The sequence below is a fragment of the Tenrec ecaudatus genome, chromosome 4 (assembly GCF_050624435.1).
Source record: "Tenrec ecaudatus isolate mTenEca1 chromosome 4, mTenEca1.hap1, whole genome shotgun sequence".
NCBI classification, from domain to species: domain Eukaryota; kingdom Metazoa; phylum Chordata; class Mammalia; order Afrosoricida; family Tenrecidae; genus Tenrec; species Tenrec ecaudatus.
In genome coordinates, this window is record NC_134533.1 from 9,837,545 (window position 1) to 9,859,592 (window position 22,048).

Genomic DNA, 22,048 nt, shown 5'->3' on the forward strand with positions numbered 1-22,048 from the left:
TGTTAGACCTGACACTTGGGGGTCCAGGAATCAGCAAAGAGAAATGGCAAGACAAAGGACCTCTTGCATAATTTCTGAGATTCATATTATAAAGTGTGCCAAGCCAGCAAAGATGATCATCCGAGGGTTGGAAAGTTCCATCTTGGCTTCTTGGCTCTTGACTCTATTTGTCTCAAATGTGTGCTTCCTCCCCCACTATCATGACCTCAATTCTTCCTTGCAACTCGGATTAGACCAGAGCATGTACACTGCTACAGATAAGAGCCTGAAACACAGGGAATCCAGGATATATAAACCCCTCAAGGCCAACAAGGAGAGTAGAGCTACCAGGAGGATTAGAGGAGGGTGCAGGAAGAAAGTGAGAATCGATCACAAGGATCGACCTAGAACCCCCTCCCAGGGGGACAAATAACGGAAAAGTGGGTGAAGGGCGATGGAGGATGATGTAAGATATGGAAAAATAATCTATAACGTATCCAGGGTTCATGAGGGAGTGCAGACAAGGGGAGGAGAGGGAAGAAATGGAGAGCTGATATCAGGGGTTCAAGCGGAAAGAGAATTTGTTCGGCAGCTTAGCCTAGGGAATTGGGAAGTCCATTTATGCATGCCCAGGAGAGCCAGCATAGGACAAAGCTGGATTTTCCCGCCGGTGGGCTCGGATGGGCGTTACACCTGGAGCAGCCCACCTGGGCCAGGTGATTGCAATTCAGCTAATGGGATTGACCTGGGGTTGTTCACCACACCTCCCCGTGGAACCCTTGAAAAGGCAGGGACCTGAAGGGAGAGGGGCTGGTCTGGTCGTCTTCGTGGGAGGAGAGAGATGTTTGCGTGACCTGGGGCAGTCTCTGCCAGGCTGCATGGTCAAAGGAATCCTATGGGTGCCGCGTAAAACCTGAAACTTCTTCTAACTCTCATTAAATTCACTCGGATCACGAGCCCGGCTTCGGCGTGAAATCTTTCTCACGTGGAGCCAAGGACTGAGGTTGCAATCTAGTCCCGGAGAGAGAGACCTAACAAATTCTTTGAAAATTATGATGATGGCATATGTGCAAATGTGCTGGACACATCGACAGAATATATTGATTGTGATAAAAGATGTAAGAGCCCCCAATAAAAGCATTCAAAAACAGGGAGTTGGGGGGAAATGACGACCTGATAGGACTCACTGGTCCGGAACTCCTGCTGCCAGATCAGAAAATAGGGAGGTAAGGCGAAGGAAATGGGGAGACGGAATCCTGAAACTAGAACTAGGGTACCAGGGTCTCTCCTGAACCTCTTTTTGGGTGGGATTTCCACTCACAAACCAAGAACGCTCTAAAGCGCTCTAGCTTTGGCGAGCCCTTGGGTGCTGGCTGCACCTGTGCCGGGAACAGTGATTTCTGCAGGTGGACGCCCGAGAGGGGACAGAATTCGAAGACACGAGGGGAACCCCACGCTGGAGCTCTCTGCATGGTTGACTGCCTTGAGCTCACATCCTGGGGAGTGGTGGCATAATTTAGAGTAGAAGAAAAAGCAGGTATTTACCTCAGGTAGATCATGGTATGGGAGAGAATAGGTGGAAAGTAGAGAGTCCAGGGAGCAAATTTAGTTCCAATTGGCCGAGAAAGAAACAACCGCCCTGATAAGCTGGATCTCCCCCTCTGGGGGGTCAGCCTGACAGCCCCAAAATGGGAGCACATCACAAGCAAAACAAAAAAGGGTGAAATATATATTATTGGTTTAAAACTGAAACCCAAGTCTGGTTACTCAGCTCCAAGGAGCACAAAGGTGGGAGTCCCTTAACATAAATCAGCATAAGAAGAAACCTAGCTAAGGAATGCCAGAACTCAGCTACAGGGCCTGGTGGCTTTTTGCATAACAAAGACCCTCTGTAGCAAGTGTCAGCTTTAAACAGCAGGGAGCTGCAGCCCAGAGACTGTGGGAGACAATTTCAGTTGATTTTATTCTAGCTGGCCAGGGGATAAAAAATAAAATCCTCTGATCTAGTAAGCACCAGCAGGCTAGATAGGACAATGAGCCCAGCTTCCTTCTAAGTGATTTTACACATAGCTGGGGAGGCCCTGCCTGTCCTGGGGCCCTAGACAGGGCTGTGGGAACACCCCAGTGCCCCCCTCCCCCAACCCCTGCGGCAGTGCTACATACAGCACAAGGCAGGTACACCAGCGAACTCCAGCACTCAACTGATGCCTGGACATGGGTGTGATCTTGCCTTTGAAGTAATCCCACACAGCATCTGTGGAACCCTACATCAAACGGGCACACCACCCCACTACCTTGAAAAAGAGTTGGAACTCCTCCAGCCTCATGGACAGGTGATCAAATCTCAGTTATCTCCTTACCTACTACTCTATCTCTTCTATTGCTATTCACTAGCCCTTCTATCTTTCCCACCGCAGTCAGTCTCAACGAGTTCAGGTTCGTGTTGGGGTTTTATTATTTCTCTTTCTTCTTTAGCCCTGGCCCCCCTTTTTCCTTCTTTATCCTCTTCTCTCCCACTCTCTCCTATCATATGCCACTACAGGCTTCCAGGTCACTATGCTCCACTTAGGGAAAATCAACCCAAATAGCAGGAGAAACTCCAGCCTGCCCTCCGTGGGAGTGCTGTACACCGCACAAGGCAGCTGGGACAACCTCTCTCAGATCTCTAAGGTGATCTCATCAACTAGGGCAATTCTGCCTAGCACCACTGGGTCCTGGCATTAAAAGGGAACACCAACCTGCCATTGTGGGGCAGGGTCTAAACCCCTCTGGCCCCACATTCAAGCAACCAGGGATCACTTACCTCTTTATTCTTTATTTCCTCCTCCTTCTCTCTCCTCCCTCATTACCATCACAGCCAATATTATTGAACTCAGTTGGGGTTTTCCCCTCTTCTTTCACTTTATTCTCTTATTTTTCTTTCCTCTTTCTGTCCTTGCTCTCTTCACTTCTCTCTCTGTTTGCATGATTCTCTCTGCCCCCTCTCATTCCTTTCACATGCCACTGCTGGTTCCCAGACCCCTACACTCTGCCTAGAGCAACCCTGTCCTCCCAGTGGGCAGCCTGACCCCTAAGACAGTGCTGCACACAGGACAAGACAGTGCTACACACAGCACAGCATGGGGTCAGCTATTTCTTTAATTATTAAAAAAATTCTCTCTCTTCTCCTTCCTTTTCTCTCCTCTTTTTCCTTTCTTTGTGTTCTTCTTTCACGTTTTCTTCTTTTACCCTCTTCTTCTATCTCTTCTCTATTTCCTACTACAGCCCCAGCAGATTTAGTTCTGCTTTTTGGTTGTTTTCTTTTCTTTTTACTGTTTTCACTTTTGTTTACTCTGTGCATTTTAGTTGTGTGTGTGTGTGGGGGGGTGTCAGTTTGCTTGGCATTACTTCTTTAGTCTGTGTCTTCCTCTTTCTCTCTTTTTCCTCTCATTTCACTCTCTTTCCTGTCACAAGCCATCGGCGGCCTCCAGGCCACTCCCCTCTGCCTGGGAAAACTCCGAAGGCCCAACTGGGGGATCTCTCAAATGAATTTATTGGCTTGGCATGCAGCTGGAGAATCCATGACGGTTATCTTCCACACACCAAGAAGCACGGGGTTCTCCCCTATAAAAAGTGGGGGTTTCCCCAATCTAAATCCTGAGGCCCTACAAGTGACTGGGTGAAATGCCTGATCACCACTTGTGGGGCTCCACACTACTGTGGGAACATCCACCCAACCTCCAAGGTGATCTCTCTGTCTACGGTAATTCCCCTGCCAACTACAGAGCTCTCCACCAAGGAGGATATACCCGTACACTCTCCTCAGCACTACAGTTGAAGAGAAAATACCACAGGCCAGCCGAGGTGCTCCAAGAATTGTGACGCCTACTTAGAGATCAGCCAAGGAAACGATGCCCTCGTGGGCCCACAACAACCTGACCAGTGTCACGTGAGAGGAATATCCAACACACATTCCAAGTAACAGAATACTGGATGGCTAGGATAAGAGTGAAACTATAGGAAGATATAGAGATAGCCTGACCCCTCAGTACAGCTACCAGCAGGGCTCTTTGACTCAGGAAGATGGCTCCAGGCTCCTCTAAAACAACATGTAAACAGCAACCAGTTCTAACAGCTTCAACAAAAAATCAGGAGAAACAGACGACAATGTTGGAAGAAGTCATGAACCTAATGATGGGCATAGAAGAAGCACACAAAATGAAAATTTCGAAATGCTGCTTGAAGTCATAAAGGATATGAGGAAAGCAATGCAGAAAAAAGATGAAACGATAGAGGAGATAAAGGAAACACACCAAAGGGAAATACAAGAGTTAAGTGATGAAATAACAAAATCCAGTGACAAATTGACAGATCTTGCAAATAGCTTGAAGAGGCAGAGAATCGCACCAGTGACCTAGAGGATAACCAAGCAGACCTCAGCAAACGGGAAAAGCAATCAAATAAGACAATCACAGAAGCTGAAGAAAACCTGAGAGCCATGTCTGATGCTCTGAAAAGGAACGATATTAGAATAATTGGACTACCGGAACAAGACACAACAAAGAAGTCAACAGCGAAAATAGCAAGGGAATTCTTAGAGGAAAACTTCCCCCGCTTAATAAATGAAAATCAGGCAACCATTCAAGAGGCTGAATGAACACCAGCCAGACTGAATGCCAAGAAGAAGTCACCAAGACATAATTGTCAAATTATCCAACTATGAGGAAAAGGAGAAGATCATAAAAGCAGCTAGGGAAAAGCAAACAGTCACGTATAAAGGTACCAAATAAGAGTATGTTCAGATATATCAGCGGAAATGATGAAGAAGAGGAGGAAATGGAGTAACCTATTTCAACAATTGAAGGAAAACAACGCAAACCCAAAAATACTTTATCCAGCCAAATGATCTATTAAGATAGATAGAGAAGTAAAAGTCTTCCCAGACAGAGACAACCTCAAATCATGCATAAAAAGAAACCCAGCCCTACAAAAGATCCTTGCTGATCCAGTATGGGCAGAAGATCAACACTCACCGAGGGCAAGGAAGAGACCATAACACAGAATAACTCCACCCATAGGGCGACCAAGAGGAAACAACCCCCAGGATAGCATCAGCTCAATAGTGGAATGAAGGCAAACATAAACCACACAAAAACATGCGGATAAGATAGGTGGATAGGAACATATCCAACGCAAAAGGTACAAGATGACATCACAGAGTCCATAGATGTCTATAATAGCACTGAATATCAATGGCCTGAAGTCAGGCATTAAAAGGCAGAGGCTAACAGACTGGCTCAGGAAACAGAACTCATTGATCTGCTGCCTCCAGGACACTCATCTCAAGCTTACAGACAAAAACAGGTTGAGAATTAAGGGCTGGAGAAAAATATACCAAGCAAATGGTAATGCAAAAAGATCAGGGGTAGCAATCTTAATATCTGACCAAATTGACCTCAAGATACAGGCCATAACATGGAGGGGCACTATATAATGCTCAAGGGAACAATAGACCAAGAAACAGTGAGCATAATAAACATATATGCACATGCTGGGACACAATTCAAACTTGAGTAAATTCAAATGCATAGAGGTAATAAAGACACCTCTCTCTTATCATTGCGCCACAAAGCTGGAAATTAACAGAAGGACAGTGAAGAAAACAAGGGTAAACAATTGGAGGATAAACAATTTCCTATTGCAAAAGGAGTTGGTATTGACCCAGATCAGAGATTAAATCAGAAAGTTTCTAGAAACCAATGAAAATGAAAATACGATGTACCAAAACCAGTGGGACACAGCAAAGCCATTTATTGGAGGAAGGCCGATAGCAATAAATTCACACATTAAAAAAGAAGAGATACTCGTGGATGATATGCTGGCACAAAACTTGAACAGAGTCAACAGAACAATCCTGCTAATAGCAAGAGGATAGATATAATAAAAATCAGAGCCAAGATGCAGGGGAGGGAAAACAAAAAAAAGACTATGGAAAAAATTAATGCTGCTAAAAGTTGGTTCTTTGAAAGAATGAACAGAATTGATAGATCTCTGGCAAAACTAACCAAAGAAAGGAAGGAACAAACGACATTTGCAAGGATGAGGGATGAAACAGGGGACATTACAACACACCCCAATGAAATCAAAAGGATAATTGCACAGTACTATGAAGGTCTACATTCTAACGAATTCAACAATTTGGAAGACATGGACAAATATTTGGAAACACAATCCCTCCCTAGACTATCGCAGATGGATGTTAGCAACCTCAACAGACCCATAGCAATGGAAGAAATAGACAACGTAATCAAGGATTACCAACAAAACATCCCCCAGGCCAGATGGCTTCACAGGAGAATTCTACCAAGCATTCAGGGAAGAACTGACATCAATCCTATACAAACTCTTCCAGAACATAGAAAAAGATGGAAAACTCTCAAACTCTTTCTATGAAGCTAGTATAACTTTGATATATAAAGCTGGCAAAGATGCCACAAGAATTGAGAACTATAGGACCATTATTCCTAGTGAACATCGATGCAAAAATCCTTAATAAAATACTGGCCAATAGATTACAACAGCATATTAAAAAAATAATTCACCGTGACCAAGTGGGATTCATACCAGGGATGCAGGGATGGCTCAACATACTAAAAACCATCAACATTATTCACCACATTGGCAGGAATAATGATAAGAACCACATGATAATATCGATAGACGCGGAAAAAGCATTCGACAACATCCAACACCCATTCCTGTTTAAGACACTTAAGAAGATAGGAATAGGAAAATTCCTCAATATTATACAAGCCATATATGAAACCCCAACAGCTAATGTGGTAGTTAATGAAGAAAAGACGGAAACAATTCCACTGAAAAAGGGGATCTTTGTCCTCACTCCTATTTAATATCGTACTTGAGGTCCTAGCTAACAACATAAGACAAAGGAAAGATATTAAAGGTATTCAGCTGGGGAAGGAAGAGGCAAAACTATCATTATTTGCAGATGATATGATTCTATATAATGAAGATCCCTTAAACTCCACAAGTGGAGTGTTGGAAACTATAGAGGAATAAGGCAGAGTGGCAGGATACAAAATCAACAAACAGAAGTCTATTGGACTGCTCTACACATCAGACAAGACCACAGAAGAGATGATTGAAAAGGTAATACGCTTTACAATAGCCAAGCACAAATTGAAATACCTAGGGATATACCTGACTAAAAACCCGAAAGATTTGTATGAGGAAAATTATAAAACACTACTTCAAGAAATCAAGAGTGACATCAACAAATGGGAGAATATCCCATGCTTGTGGATTGGCAGATTGAATATTAAAGATGTCAGTCTGCCTAAGACACTATATAAGTTCAATGCTATCCTGATACGAATACCACCATCCTTCAAAGAATTGGAAAAACAGATTACCAACTTCATATGGAGGGGGAAGAAGCCCAGCATTAGCAGAGAACTCTTCAAGAAGAAGGACAATGTGGGAGGGCTTGCTCTACCTGATTTTAGCACATACTATACAGCCACAATAGTCAAAACAGTGTGGTACCGGCATAATGACAGATATTCAGACCAATGGAAAAGAGCTGAAGACCCAGAAATAAAAACATCAGCATACAGGCAACTTATCTTTTATAAGGGCCCAAAAAGTATTAACTGGGAAGCAGATGCCATCTTCAATAAATGGTGCTGGGAAAAAATGGATATCTACCTTTAGAAATATGAAACAAGACCCTTACCTCACTCAATGCACAAGAATAAACTCAAGGTGGATCACAGACCTTGAGATAAAGCCCCAAATAATTAAGGCCATTAATGAAGGAATTGGGACAAACTTGAGAATCTTGGTACAGGGGATACATAGGCTATCAGAAATAGGGAAGGATACAAATACAGAGGAGTCACAAATAGACAAGTGGGATATACTGAAGATAAGACACCTGTGTATATTGAAAGAATTCACCAAGAGAGTAATAACAGAGTCCACCAACTGGGAAAACATCTTTAGCAATGACACATCAGACAAAGGCCTTATTACTAAAATCTACAATACTTTGCAAGCTTACAATAAGAGAAAAACTAATTGCCCACTGAGGAGGTGGGCAAAGGATCTGAACAGAAGTTTCACAGAATCTGAATGGCCAATAAATATATGAGAAAATATTCCAGATCATTAGCCATAAGAGAAATGCAAATCAAAACAACTACGAGATACCACCTAACACCCTCAAAGATAGCCCAATTAAAAAAATCAGAAAGCAACAAGTGTTGGAGGGTCTTTGGTGAGATAGGAACTCTCATCCACTGCTGGTGTACCTGTAAGTATATACAGCCACTATGGAAATAGACCTGGCGATATCTAAAACAGATGGAAATCGAGTTACCATACGACCCAGCAATCCCTTTACTGGGCATATACCCAGAAGAGGCAAGAAACAAACCAAGGCCAGACATCTGTGCTCCAATGTTCATTGCGGCACAGTTCACAATCGCAAGGAGTTGGAAACAACCCAAACTTCCATTAACAGACGAATGGATTAAAACACTGTGGTACATACATACAATGGAGTACTATGCATCACTAAAAAGCAGTGATGAATGCAAAATCATATTGCAGCATAGGAAGAACTGGAGGAAGTTATGCTAAGTGAAGTAAGCCAAGCACAAAAGGACAAGTATAATATGAGTCTGCTAATGTAAGTATATATATATATATACACACACAGAAAGGTAAGTGCAAAAGGGGCACAGGGAAAAAGCTACTGTATACAAACACTCCAGGGGTGAGGTCCAGATAGTATGACAGGGGCCAGACCAAACCCAGGGGTACATACGGTAGCCAACTAAAAAGGGGGTGGAGGGAGTAAAGGGGAAAGAAAAACAAAAGATGTGTGATGGGGGAATAGGGTACTGCCAACCCAAGGGGAGGGTAGTGGTTGTGTCTCCACAGGGAAAAAGGGACCAGATATAAAGCCAGTGCCAGACGACTGCAGTGTGCTGGCAAGGAGTGGGGAGCTAGTGGAGGGTCCTGAGGGATCAGCCCCCATACCAGCTATGTGGACAACCACCCCTCACCCCAGAAGAATTGACTTGAGAGGATGGCACTGAAGCTGCAGCTAGGGGAGAGGGGCATGTCTGATCAGAGCACAAGGGAGCAAATGAAGGGGGAGGAAGAGAGTGGAGCACATCCTGGCCCATCAGACCTGGAGGACGATATCCCCGCGCTGAACAGAGTGGACAGTATGACTGATCCCACTATGAGACACGCTGTCCCTTGATGGTCCAGGGCCCTAAGGGGGACAACACTGGAGATTCAGTGTCGGGACTGGACCAGACTGACCCTGTGACACCGAGGCAAACCACTAAAAGTGTACTGCAGAGCAACTGTGGGAGCAGAGCAGGGAGCCCCCGAGGGAGTACAAAGGACAGACTCTGGGGCCAGAGCATGGTACCCCAAGGGACATAATTGAAGGACATGCCTAGAGATCAAAAATCAGACCTTGATCTATTTATAAGTTTTTCTTTCTTCTTAAATTTTTTTCTTTTAATTAATTTACTCTTCTATGGGTAACAAAAACTAATGGTGCTGAAGGAAGAAACTCAAGCTGCACTGAAAGCATTAGCAAAACCCAAAGCTCCAGGAATTGATGGAGTACCAATAGAAATCTTTCAAGAAGCTATTGAACCACCGGAGCCGCTTGTCCATGCCAGGACATTTGGAAGACAGCTATTTGGCCAATTGACTGGAAGAGATCCATATTTGTGCCCATTCCAAGGAAAGATGACCCAAAAGATTGCTACAGAATGTTACAGAGATTATGATTAGAAGAACCACATTAAATCATTCACTGCACTGCATTATGAAGACATCAACATATAATGCACACTTAAATAAGCATCATATTAAAGCATAATACCTTCTTTAATATGTGTAGACCTAATCAAGTCCTTAAAAGGTCTTAAAGGCAAAGTTGAGATTTCTCAAGGAGAGGGTTTAGTTCAATGACTATAAATCATTTTTACCATTCTGCTTGGCTTGCTGGTTTGGAACCAAGACTGCTAGAATTTCCAGTTTGTCACCTGAGTTCCAGATCTTAGGCTTCATAGCCCTACAATCTCTGTGAGTCATGTCCTTAAAATAAATCTCCTCCTGAAAGAGCTCATTGGCTTTGTTAATCTGAAGAACCTGAAGACAGCAAGAAAATAATAACCAGTCAAAACAATCAGAAGAATTTTAAAAAGTAAGGAGGTGGCTTCTGACCTCCTCTAATTTCAGGCGTGAGAGAGTAAACCACAGTCCGCATCTGCCCAAGGCTTATTCTTATGAGCAAGTCAGGCAGACCTCTGACCTCGAACCTTTTTAGAGTTCTGACACCAATCATCCCTGCCAGGGCACTCTCTACTTCTTTGCTGGGTTTGACACTGTATTGCTATGGCCACACAGAAATCATGGCCAACTGCCATCATGATGGGGTTTCTTAGGCAAGTAACTGGCTACTTCGTCTTTCTTGATGGTAGTGAGATTCTCCTTCCCTCCTCCGGAATGAATCTTTCTAAACCTAATGGGATGGCAAGACTCACCAATCCCCTTGCTTGGGTTCCTTACACCTTATTTGTACTCTATCACCCACAAGGGATCCATATACTTATTTATATTTTTAGCAAGCTATCAGTCCCCTTGGTAAGCTACACCTTACATTTGCATAGCCTGACTTAGCCATTTGGCAGTAGTTACGGAGACCATGGGTGGAAGAGCCATACTGACTGACTCAGCACTGCAGGAGAGCTCTATTCAAAACTACAGCTGGAAGATTCAAGAGGCCTGATTAGCAGGAACCTGGGGGGACTGGAGCAGATGTGCTGAGACAACCTGAGAGGAAGAAGAGCGAGTCCTGAGGGGGTGGGGATGATGACCTTGAGAGGAATGGGAATTCCGGAACACTTCATTGTGCGCATGCGGACTTGTGCACGGATCAAGCGGCAGGCATGGGAACAAACAAGGGCCTACTGCTTGGTTTAAAATCAGGAAAGGTGTGCATCAGGGCTGGATCCTCTCACCATCCTTGTTCCATCTAAATGCTGAGCAAATCATCAGAGAAGTCTGATTATACGAAGAAGAGTGTGGCATCAGGATTGGAGGGTGGCTTCTTCACACTCTGTGATATGCAGATGGCACAACCTTGCACGCTGAAAGTGTGGAGGACGCGAGGCACTTGCTGATGAAGATCCAGGATTGCAGCCTTCAGTGTGGATTAATTACCACCCAATGTCAAGAAGACCCAAATCCTCACAATTGGACCAATAAGTAACCTTATGATAAATGGGGAAAAGATTGAGGTTGTCAAGGAATTGATCTTGCTCTTGGATCCACAACCAATGGCCATGGAAGCAGCAGTCAAGCCATCAAATGATGGGTGACATGGGGTAAATCTCCTGCACAGCACCTCTTTAAAGTGTTGGAAGCAAGGATGCTACTTTGAGGAACCAAGCGATTGGATTTTCAATTACCTCATATGCATGCCAGAGCTGAACATGGACTAGGGAAGACTGAAGAATCCTTGCATTTGCATTGCGGAGAAGAAATTTGGAAACAGCATGGCCTCCAAAAGGACAAACCCACCTGAACAGATAGAAGTCCTACCAAGGTGCAAGGATGGTGAGCCTTGGTCTCACATACTTTGGACATGTTGTCAGCAGAGAGCAGGCCCTGAAGACTGATATCATGCTTGATAAAGGGGTGGGTAGAGAAAGAGAGGAAGACCCTCGACCAGATGGATCGATACAGCGGCTGCAAAAATGGGCTAAGCACAGTGTCTCTCAATGGTGAGACGGCTTCAGGACCGGGGAGTGTTTTGTTGTGTGGTGCACAGGGCTGCTATGAGATGCAACTGATTTTGATAGCACCTAACAAGATCCAAAATTTTTAAAAGGAGACCTTCTTTCTCTTAAAACAACAACATTGGGATGACTCGGGAAAGATAAGTGGTTTGGGGTGTTACCCTAGTGTATTTTAAGTAACATGGTAAAGGCAAAAGGAAACTGAAAGTCAAATGCCCAGCAGTTATAAAGGTGGTCTAAAGATAGCCCTGCACCAAAAAGCAGGTGGCAGACACATCAGCCTCCCAGCAGCAGCACCGTTGTCCTGCAATGGCTATGGTAAGTGGATGCAAACTTTCTCTTAGTGGCTCTCAGCGGACTCTCTTGCAGACTTCAGACCGGGAGCAGCTCCTGGGTGCAGCTAACTGGCGGACTTGTCTAAAAACTCTCAAGGGCAGTTCCTTCCTCTTGTTAAAGTCTGTATCTCTATCCCTCTGGTCAGTGTCAGACCCAGAGAGAGGAGCACAGAGAGACCCAGGAAAGAGCACTGTCTTCCTGGGCTGGATTCCTGGGGATGGGGAGCAGGCCAGTCTGGAGGACTCCAGGTCTCTGGGAAGGGAGATTATTCCACCTCGTCTGTCCTTGGAACCAGCTGGAGTCTATTCCCGCCCCTGTCCAAACCCCTCTCCTCACTCCTGTCTTCTAGATACTTGTCCTCCTTGGAACGTCCATTTTCATTTCAGCCTCTGATCTCTGAAATGTCCCTTCCCGGTAGTCCTAATTGATGGCATCTGAAAATCTCCAGGAAGGGCTAGACCCGGCTTAGTGGTGGCAGACTGAACAAAGAGCAAGCCTGACACCTACAATTGTGCAGGGCATGGAGTCCCCAGCAAGCAAGGCACACACAGGCTTACTTATGTTTACTTGCCAATCGGTCATGACAATGTCCCATGAAACTCCTGTGCCAGTATTCACTTGTACTTTCTCAATGAACGATGCATGTAAGCATGTGTGAGATGGCTCTCTGCAGATTACTAGGTGTTGGGTTTTATCAGGGACGAGAGATGGAGCGAGATACTTCAATTCATAGGTGTGTATTTGGGAAATGCAGTTTACAGGGAAAGGATTAGGAAAGGGGGTTGGTAAAAAGAATTTCGGATAGAGGAAGGTCAGGGCCAGGCGAAAGAAACAGAGAGCGCTGACTTGAAAGGGCCAGAGGCTGTGCAGGCTGTTGATATGGAAAAGAAGAGGGGTTAGGTTTTCCATCAGCTTTCTGCAATCGGACTTGGCACAGAAAGAGTGAAGGGACAGCTGCTGGGAATAGCTCCCTGGGGCACCTGCAGGCAGGAGAGCCCGTGGAGTGAGAAGCAGCCAGACAGAGAAGAGCAAGCAGGAGGGAGAAGGGGGAAAAGGGAGAGTGAACAGGAAGTGGAACAAAGGCATCCCAATCGTACATAGGTTTGGGGGAGAGTAATGTTTCCTATAGACAGGAGGGTCCCCGTGCATCGTTCTGATTGGAAGGTGGAGTCAGAGAAGAATCACAGTCCTGATCAGGGCACAGGGATGGGCTTGCGAGGGCAGGCAGAGATGACATCAAGCCCTGGCATGGGTCTCCTGGGAGGTGGCCAGGACCAGCAATCTGTAAACAAGAGAGCTGGTTGTGGCTGTGCACTAGAGCTTCTGCTAGACCCGTTATTAAGTAAGCAGAAGCAAAACTTGCTTCCTGGGTAACCTCTCTCTGTCCGGGACTTTCACTTCGGGAAGAGGCTTTGATTCTGTAGTAAGGTGATGTTGACTCGGGATAAAGATAGGTTCCAGGCATATTTGGAAACCAGAATCTTTAATGCGGTGAGAAATGTGAAATCATTCACTACACATGGTCTAGTAAGTGAAGCAAACACGATGTTTCCTTGTCTATTAAATATGCTGACCCTGCATTGTGAGGAATAAAACACTTACTAAGAGACGTATTTCCTATCCCAGAAGGGAGTGCAGGAGGGAAGGTTCTGGAAGGACATGGGCCTTTTCAGTGCCAGCCCTGTGCCCATTCCCTCACTAAATCAGGAGAACAAGCTGAGCTGCTGTTTTCTCACTGATCACTCTCTGACTCAACTGTGGGGACAGAATAAAAAATGCCCGCCTCCTGCCAAGTGGGGGAAACTTCTGTCCTGACAAGTCCAAGTTGGCCTGTGTCCCTGGGGTGACCAGAGCAGGAACTGGCAGGAGTCCTGGCACCACTGATCTTCCCGAATACCTATGCAGCTTTTCTTTGCTCCATGGCACGCCGGGCCTTCCCTGGATCCTGGCGATGAGGGAGGGTCAGGTACACAGGATCGCTGGAACTCATGTGGAATTGGCCACTACAGGTTAGTAAATGATCACAAGCTCACTGGGCATCCATAGCCAACCTCCCCCACTCACAGGCTAGGACCTCACTCAGCCTCTTCCCCACACTTGTGAAGGTGTGCACTTTCCCACCACCAGGATTTGGCGGCTCAGCATTTTCAGGGTGTCCCCACTCCCACCCACCTGGGGATGCTGACCCCCATAGGTATTATTTTTATGGGTTTTGGTTTGGTTCTCCAATGGAAGTTCATTTAGGAAATCCCTGAGTCTTTCCCTTGACTTACCTGTTTTTAGAATAATGGGATAACTCCTTGCCATCATCCAGGAATTTAAAAAATAAATTATATTCATGGGTGCTAGCATATTCGATGTGTTAACACCAGACACATTTGATGTATTTCAATAAATGTAAAGGGGTTTTTTTCTGAGTCAAAAGAATTTTTATTAACACATTAATTCATCAAAGTCTATAGTCCAAAATATCCCTGCATTTTAAAATGTTCATTGTTATAAACATACGAAGAAACCAAAGGTGTTACCAAAAGTTATATACTCAGTTTCATAGTAAACTATATCATAATTTTTAGAAACTAAAATGTCATGACTGTAGTCTCTTTTCCTTTTTGGAACTTATGGACAGTAAGAAAATGTTTGAATTTGCTTATATTGAATGCCAAAATGGTAATAGATAGATAGGTAGATAGATAGATAGATAGAAGAGTGTGTTTAATTGTCATATTTGGTCTAACAGAATTTCTCAGGTTTTGAAATTAAAAATCAAAAGACATGCCTATCAGTTTTCATAAACCTTTCCCCAAACTCTGAAGCTCATCTGAAAAATATTATCTGACAGTTGATCATGGCTTTAAATTTTCTCCATCAAAAGGTTATATAAAGAGCGAGCACTGCTAGGGAGCTATAAAAGCATCATGGTCCTTTGTTCCTCTTCGCAAATGAAGCCATCCACTTCCACGCCGCTGCCCAGTTCCCACTTGTGAGGTCGCCGACAGAAAGGGTGGAGCAGTTCCATTTTGAATCTACTCAGATTTTCTTTAAATGCATCTGTCAATTGCCCAGCAAGCTAAGTGACATAAGCAAATCTTTTGTTCTAAAGGAAGTGTGAGAATTTAACATCAATCACGTGGAATGGTCAGGAAGGGGGTTGGGGGAGTGTCTAGTACAACCTGGACAACCATCCCTTCTTCACTTGCTTAAAAAGACAGACTGTTCGAATCTTTGCTCCCTCCCTGAGATACCTCTTTAAAGACTCTTCCAAGACACCCTCCAAAAGGCACTTAGCTTCATACATATGCACTGAATTGTTCCACCAGAGCAATCAGGGCGGTTGTTTTTTAAGCTCTTTTGTGTTTATTATTTTTTCAATCATTTTATTAGGGGCGCATACAACTCTTATCACAACCCATACGTACGTACATCAGTTGTGTAAAGCACATCTGTACATTCATTGCCTTCATCTTTCCCATAACGTTTGCTGTCTTTGAGTTTCTTAAGAACAATTCTGGAACATTGTTAAGTGCATTCCTCCAACTTTTTGAAGTATCCCATAGGCAGAAATCCGATCCTTTTTTGTTTTGTTTAATCATTTTATTGGGGGCTCTTTCAACTCTTGTTACAAACCATACATCAATTATAGCAAACATATTTGTACATATATTCCATCGTTATTTTCTAAACATTTACTTTCAATAGAGCCATTGGGATCAGCTAAACCTAGTTTTTGTTTGTTTTTTAAATCATTTGATAGGGGGCTTGTACAACTCTTTTATTTGGACTAAGCTGAAGCAGGTCAGGGCCCTGCATGTGCTTCCCTGCACATCCCAAAGGGCAGCAGCAGACCGCGCCAGATAAGATAACCACCAGATAAGATAACTGGACCCCCCCATCACCCTCACCAAACCTACAGTATTGCTCAAGGTATTGGGCCAGTAAATTTCCTACTTACACAGAAACTGTCTTTTCTGGCCTGCCCTCATTTTCAGGGCTCGGCAGTCCTTCCTCAATCTCAGTCATGGACATTGATGGCAAGCCTGCCTGCCCCAGGGGTACTAGCCCTTCACTCATTCCTTCCTTATAATCCCTTATAAGAGACATTTAAAATAAGTTAGGAGACTCATTACACCTTACTTTTGGTCTCACGGGACCTCTGCTCCTTCCCCTTCTTTCACCCGACATGAAAGAACTGGCCCTGCAGACCTCATTGCTACCCGATGTTAGCCCATCACACAATGCCTCCTTTCTGACCACCTCATTACTGCTACCCACTCTCCCTGCAACACTTCAGTCTCACCAGGAAGAAACCAAATGGTACTTATCGCTTGGTCCAGGACGTGCACCTCATTAATGAAGCTGGTATCCCCATATTCCCAGTAGTTCCCGACACCTAACTCTTTTGTCCCACATATCCCCCTCCACTACACCTTTTTCACCAACCCCCTTAACGCCGATTGTCAGCATTTGTTTGCCTTTACCTGCAGCCCCTCCTGAAACAGTTCTAAAGCAAATGCAGCCCAACTTCTCTCTCCCTTCAAGGCACCATTATCTCATTCCAAGATTGTATATTCGGGCCTGTGCCTCACCCCACCACTCAGGGTTTACTCTAGATAGATGCTGGGTCAGAAAGGACCTCCACGCACCGACTTTGGCTGAGCAAATAACTAAATGTGTAAACTTTTCCACAGAAGGACCTTGTTTTCCAGTATGCAGTTCCTCAGCTCATCCTACATGGTCAGAATGAATTAGCATAGTTACTCCCCACCCAAAGTCAAGAAGAGCAGCATTCCTAATCCATCCTGTCTCTCTAGCCTCCCTGCAGCGACAGTCCAAGGGTGCTGCTGTTAACATGATAATAAATCAGCGCTAGTAAGGGAAAACATACTTGTATCCCTACCTGTCCCAGTAAACCTTGGTTTTACCTCCTCCCTGGCAGCAACAACAATTTCCAGGAGAGAATTAGAGCTCAGCATGCTCCAAACACAGAACTTTAACAAACAACTACAGCTAGTCATAAACTCCACCTCAGAGTTTCTCACCTCCTTACAGCGACAGCTTACATCCCTGCGCAGGAGACCCTTCAGAACCGTTGTGCATTAGACCTGTTAACAGCTGACAAAGAAGGCACATGCATGTTTCTAGGAGAAGAGTGACGCTGCTGTATTAATGAGTTGGGACTGGTTGAGCAAAATGTAAAAACCATGGCCGAAGAAATCAGAAGTCGCTGCTGGGGCAACACAGCAACCACCTCCTGATTCCAAAACCCCATTATGTCCTGGGTCATGGCCCTGGTACAACACAGAGTAATAATTTGCTTGCTGTTACTTTTAAGCCCTTGTCCTTTTAAGTTCCTTCAAGAAAAAAATGAAAGACATATCCAATCTAATGCTAACCAACTCTTGTTACATCCTTATAGCCCTCTACCTGCCAGTGTTGGTCTAGTCCATAGCCCTGACCCATCACCCCATATCAGCAGGAGGGAGTCGGATCTGATATCAATGCCCCTTTATCACTAAAAACGCTGGATTGTTTGGACTAAGCTGAAGCAAGTCAGGGCCCTGCATGTGCTTCTCTGTACATCCCAAAGGTCAGCAGCAGATGGTGCCAGACAAGATAACTCCCAGATAAGATAGCCAGTGAAACCAGATGCTCTGGGTACAAAGGAAGTCCCAAGGAGTAAGCAAGCAATTCTCAGCGTGTCCAGACCCCATATGGTAATTGCCATCATTGCCATACAGGCCTCACCACTGCTTTAAAAACCTCGTCGCCAGCTGCTAAGCATGACTTCCCTCACCTGTTGGCCTAGGTCATGGAACCTCGTCCGGGAGCTTCCACCCTAATAAAGCTATTTCTGTTTCTTCTCTCCCTTGTCCTGTCAGTTATGCCTGTCTGGATCTCTGTACCTCAGTTTCACCTTTACACTTATCACAATCCATACGTCCATCCATTGTGTCAAGCACATTTTTACATTTGTTGCCATCATCATTTTCAAAAGCTTTGCTTTTTGCTTGAGCCCTTGGTATCAGCTCCTCATTTTTCCCCCTCCTCCCTATTCCCTCATGAAACCTTGATAATTCATAAATTACTATTTTTTGTCATATCTTACATTGTCTGACATTTACCTTCACCCACTTTTATGTTGTGTATCTCCCAGGGAGGAAATTATATGTAGATCCATGTAATCGGTTCCCCCTTTGCACCCCATCCTACCTCAACCCTCCCAGTACTGCCACGCTCGGCACTGGTCCTGAAGGGATCATCTGTCCTGGATTCCCTGTGTTTCCATTTCCTATCTGTACTAGTGTACATCCTCTGGTCTAGCCAGATTTGTAAGGTAGAACTGGGAACATGACATTGTGGGTGGGCGGGGGAGGAAAGCATTTAGAGGAAAGTTGTATGTTTCATTGTTGCTACACTGCACTGACTGGCTCCTCTCCTTCCTGTGGCCCTTCTATAAGGGCATGTCCTGTTGCCTACAGATGGGCCTTGAGTCCCCACTCTACACCCCCCCTCATTCACAATGATTTGGATTTTTGTTGTTTGATGCCTGATACCTGATCCCTTCAACATTTTGTGATCACACAGGCTGGTGTGCTTCTTCCATGTGGGCTTTGATGCTTCTCAGCTAGATGGCTGCTTGCTTACTTTCAAGCCTTTAAGACCCCAGACGCTATATCTTTGATAGCGGGGTACCATCAGCTTTCTTCACCACATTTGCTTATGCACCCATTAGTCTTCAGCAGTTGTATTGGAGAGGTGAGCACACAATATGATTTTTTTATTGTTTAATACCTGATAACTGATCCTTTTGGCACCTCGTGATCACACAGGCTGGTGTGCAAGTTAACAAGAAAGAAAAGTTGGGATTCTCAGGAAAAGCTGGAGAGCAGGCCTGTTTCTTGAAGAGGCATCCTGTTTACAAGAAGAACTAGTTAGGCTACCGTTAGTCCTTTATGAGGAAGACGGTTCTTTTAAAAATAAGTAAATAAAACTCTGCTATATATAGTACAAAGTTCATACATAATACACCTGGGGGGAAACCAAAAATATATCCTGAAATAAAAGGTTGGTTGGAGAGGCTGGGCTTCTTCCACTTTACATTCTTCCTACTGGCAGTTTCAGGATTTCAGAGGGTATCAGTGCCAGGTAAGGAATGCTTCACTATTTGCTCATGGATGTGGCAGGATATGACAAGGGAGGAAATTATTCTGCACATAACACTGAGCAGTGATTGCCACAAAAAATGAAAGAGTAGTGCCCAAGAGAGGGGAGAGAGAGAGAAAAGAGAGATTCCAACCCCAAATACTCAAGCACGCAGTCTGTACGGAGCACAAACCAACTATTTCCACTCAGTCCATCCACTGAAATTGCAAGAAAAAGACAAAAGTAAGAAAATGAAGATTTCTCAAGAAAGCTTGCAATTCCCAGAGACCAGAGGGCTCTCCCACGGGGAACGGAGCACTCCATGCGCTGCTGCTGGGTGGCTTCCTGGTGGGCTCTCAGGGAGAAGTTGTGGCTCCCAATTTCTCGGACTTCCTGCTCTTGGACAAGGCAGTGGTCTGCTTCAGAAGTTCTTAGTTTGGGGCCTGCAGTTGTTCTGTGACTTTTGTGGGTTTGCGCCCTCTGGCTCATTTTGGCTGTAATCTGAGAGTCCTGGTTACTGGCAATCCGCCTTCAACTCATCAATCTTCTCTTTCTCTAAAAGCATTTGATCCTTTGGTTGCAGCCTCTTCTCCAGAGTGGCCACTTCTTCCTTGAGTCGGGCAATGACAGAGTGGACAGGGCCCGGTGAACCCAGAGCCAGGTCTGGGGAAAAGCTCTCTCCATTGGTTGTGACTGGGTCAAATTTGGCTTTGTTCTTTGGGGTTTAATTTTGTATTGAAGATGTAGAAAGTGTTTTCTGGCTGGTGGAATGGCTCCCACCACTCAGTCCATGACACTACTCCTTCTCCTGGTGGCCGGCACGGGAGGAGCTGTTCAGGGCCTTCCTCTGCTCTTGGGCCTTTGGAAGGAGTCCTTTGTAGACAGTGCAGGGCCAACACAGCCATTTTCCATCGGCCTTCTTTCCATCATCTTTCTTGTCAAAGGCACACTGATGCCTGCACTGTTCAAGAGAATAGGGGGTTCATACGTTTTCTCTGAGTTTGCAAAGCGCTGTCATTTATTGCCAATGAATGCAGCAATTATGTTGCAACACTGACTCAGTTTGGGTGTTCTGTACAAGAGCACATTCTGAACACATTTCTGGCCGGTTGTATTGGCTTTATTCTCTTCCGGTCCTCAGTACTACAACAAGTGCACTTTACAACAGGATGGGAAATCCGACATTCCCAGCACAGCTGCTGCCCATGAGATAGAGCCTTGAAAGGGAATCGCTAGTGGTACTTGGTGCAAATGTAGAACACCGCCATGTGCAGCCCAGAATTTGCTCAGGGGTGATTTCTTTATCAGATAGGCTGAAATACAATCTGGAGGCAGAAGCAGCAGGGACAGGCTGTGGGCTGCTACAGTGGGCAGGCATTGGCAGACTAGGGAGGGCTTAGAGACAGTGGATGTTGGTTCACTTTACTGGGTCATTTCAAGGTTGATTGAGCAGAAAGTGGTTGGAACTCACAGCTTCAGAGGATTCTGATTCCGACTTAAAGATATTATTATTATGACTCCCAAATATGCGCCTTAGCCCCAACCCCATTTGACTATTAATCATGTCTCCCTAGCAGGCTTCCAAAGCAACTGAAAACATCACTACTCCCACCTTAGCTCAACTGCTCTGATCTAGCTATCCTGCTTCATCTGACCCAGCCCATCTTAATCAGGGAGTGGGTGCATGACAGTTGTTGGCTCAGAGCCATGCTGATAAAATTTGTATGCTTAGAGCATGTACCATCCAGCTGGGGCTGGCCAATGTGCCTCCCACTCATGTGAATTCCAGGAAGGTACAGACTCACCGTCAACTCCCAACTCCACCCTGAGATGGCTTGACTAAATCTAGACATGCAGCTGACTCAGCTCTGCCTGCAATCATTAAGGCTCAAATGTTCGAAACTTTCAGACTTAGGTTTCAAACCAGCTCTCCTACTCTCTGGATAAGGATCACTGGCCAGGGACTTCACCTTCCTGAGACCCCTCATGGTCAAAGGGGTGCTGGGTGATGTGGGTCAAGTGCTCGGCATCCTGTTGGGCATGTTGGGCTTTGCAATCCAGGACAGTGAAGCTGCAGCCTCACTCAGGCTACATGAACACCGATGAGGTTTCCAGGGAAGCCAAACTAATCATGCTCACATATGTATAAGAAAGAATTTTATAACAAGTAAGAATTGTATGTCAAGAACGCAGCCCATCCCTGCCCAGCTCAAGTCCATGAGTCCACTGCTAGCTGGAGTCCCCTTCAGACTCATGCAGCTGTTGGAATGTGAAGCAGGAAGGACAGCAGGATGTCAAGAGGTCACAGCCCAGTTGGTGCAGGTCACGTGGCCCCAAGGTCCACAGAGACACAACACGGAGACAATAGCTCCCAGGGACCCCAAGTCACATCCCCTCCCCCAAATCAGATGCAGAATCCTAGCAAGCAGGAAGGCAAAGAGGTTGAGAGAGAGATCCATCCTCCTGGGTGTCTCTCTTATTAATAGACCACACCCACATCCTCGGGCTATGACTTGATTGATAGGTTATACTTCACCCCTTCCTTTACCCACGTACATCAGGTTGGCAGAGAATCTAACCATCCATGCATTACAGGACGTGTGGCCATTGTGGGGCATCACACGTGCTTGGGAATAATACATTTCCTGACAGGCACCAAGATGTGTGCAAACAACAAACCCATATCTAGTGATGCACCCTGACTTCATGAACCCACAGAGCTCCTCTCCACCTCCTCCCCCTCCTTCACTCTGGAG

The 22,048-nt window shown here is 45.1% G+C and overlaps 1 pseudogene; it reads right to left on the reverse strand.

The window, feature by feature from the left end:
• Positions 1–19,648: 19,648 nt before the first annotated feature.
• Positions 19,649–20,560, reverse strand: LOC142446256 (protein FAM76A-like; annotated as a pseudogene).
• Between the last annotated feature and the right edge of the window lie 1,488 nt (positions 20,561–22,048).